Source organism: Melampsora larici-populina, assembly GCF_000204055.1.
Source record: "Melampsora larici-populina 98AG31 unplaced genomic scaffold MELLAscaffold_72, whole genome shotgun sequence".
Classification (NCBI taxonomy): domain Eukaryota; kingdom Fungi; phylum Basidiomycota; class Pucciniomycetes; order Pucciniales; family Melampsoraceae; genus Melampsora; species Melampsora laricis-populina.
In genome coordinates this window covers 91,169-93,668 of record NW_006768836.1, presented here as the reverse complement: position 1 = coordinate 93,668, position 2,500 = coordinate 91,169, and positions in this window count along the sequence as shown.

Below are 2,500 nucleotides of genomic sequence, written 5' to 3'. Positions count from 1 at the left end.
TGAACCAAGTGTTGTGTTGATTTTATTACTATTTGATTTCCATCAATGTACAGCCGCATAGCTTTTATGGTCAACAGCACTCAATCCTAATGTACCGGTGATGCACGAAGGGAATGAACACGTATACTCTTCAATGTCAAAGTAATACTATCCCAGCGTTTGCAAGTTTAGACTACAGTTATCGGAATAAAAGCAACAACATACTTCACAAAAAGCAATAGTTATTCAATCTTGACGTTTAATATAAGGGGTGTAACCAATAAATGAATGCCCGGTGAGAAGCATCCTATATTAAACATCCATCAAGAATGTCTTACAATTTGATGGTACACTGAGACAGTGATCCTTTCAAACTTTCATCCATTGACCCACAAGGCCTTTCAAGATATTAATGTTGACTTTATCTTAATATATCACTTTTACTTTGTTATAACACACATTTCATAAAGCCTTTCCTGCAAATCAGATTTGCGTACATGCACCTTAATCATATGTGAATAACGTTTCATTGGTCAATAATAAGGACTCATTATTTCACTTTTACTCTGTTGTAGTTGCCTATAACATTTCATTGCTACTCTAACAAGTATTTATTCCCCCGGTCCCAATAGCTCTTGTGTTTTTCATAAAGCCTTTCCTTCAAAATAAATTTGAGTACACGCACTTTAATCATACACATGAGTGAGAGTTCACTTTTTCATTCTACATGTCTGAAATCTTCAAATGTTCAATCCGCTTGAAATGATATATGTGTTCACTTTATTTTAGACTCCTTGAATTGGTAAACCAACCCTGATGATACCGGTGATGCACGGAGGAAAGTACACTTATGTCAAATCTAACAGAAAGCGCACTTGTCAATCTGCATAAATGCAAAAATCAAGGTGTCTCTCAAGTGAATTATTGTAAAAGCATAGCTATTAGCAAAAAATCCACAGTGTTTAACTTTGCTTGCTCAATTGCTTGAACAAGACTCAGTAGTCTGAACATTATAAATAATGTTCCATAACTAACACCTTACATATAGTGGTAACAATTAATTGTTAGTGACCATACTTTTATCGAGATGTAGCATGTGAATACTGAGTGTTAGGTACCTTGTACTCTACACTGTGAGGTGTAGAGTCCAACCCCCCTATGCTACAGGCTTGTAACAGATCTGGTGTGATTTACTTGGCTTTACCCTTTCAGCTTCACTCCCATATAGGTAGTCAGGAACCTGATCTGCCTTTATTTTTGACCCAAAGTGGGACATCAGGGGTAATTATTGAAATTTCATCCAGACTGGGCATTTTGGCCCTGTTTGTGTCAACCAGGGCCAAAACAGGGCCAGGAAATGCGCGTGTGAGAGTTATATTTGAAATTCAACCCTTATAAATTAAATGAATCACACTACACTTTATTAACAAAATCAATACACTACACAACACCACACTACACTTCATTAACAAAATGAAAACACAACACTACACTATTAATGAAAGTAATTACACTACACTAATAAAACAAATCAAACACACTACACTATCAAACACACTACACTACACTACACTATTAAAATGAATACACTAATAAAACAAATCAAACACGCTACAAACTTGAAATTCACTACACAACATCATTAAAATGAAAACACTACACAACACTCAAAAATGAAATTCATTACACTACACTAATAAAACTCAAAAATGAAATTCATTACACTACACTAATAAAACAAATCAAACACGCTATACACTTGAAATTCACTACACAACATCATTAAAATAAAAACACTACACAACACTCAAAAATGAAATTCATTACACTACACTAATAAAACAAATCAAACACACTACAAACTTGAAATTCACTACACAACATCATTAAAATAAAAACACTACACAACACTCAAAAATGAAATTCATTACACTACACTACTCAAATAAGTCAATTTGACATTTACCACACCACACTATGAAAATAACTACACCTCACTACACTTTTGACCAAAAAAAAAAAAGTTATCAATTTTCCGAAAATTGCAGGATAGTTGCTCCTCATATGCCTGACTCCATATATGTTCACGGTTTATCTGTAGCATCACTGGTACTTGAGTTATTGAGCGCGCAAAAAGCAAATCCCAAGTAAAATTTTTTGTTTTGCTCATAGCTTCAAATCTTGTTTATGAACTTTGAATTTTCAATGTTTTTCTAAACTCTCCACATCATTGTGCATCTTTTCATACCCTACAAGTCTTGTTTATCTTAACTCGTTCTATGTGTAATAAAAAGTCGGTTGTTCATCGATATTTGATGCGTTAAGCGTTTGTGTGTTTTTACAAAGTTAGAGTAGCGATTTGAATTTGATAACAATGTAAAACATATTTGATACCTTTCTACCTTATTCTGACTTTAGTCTATATTATTATGAATACACTTATTTATTATTAAGAACACCCATATACTATATGAACATATAATTAAATACAATAGTCTAATATCCAAGTATCGCCGGATCA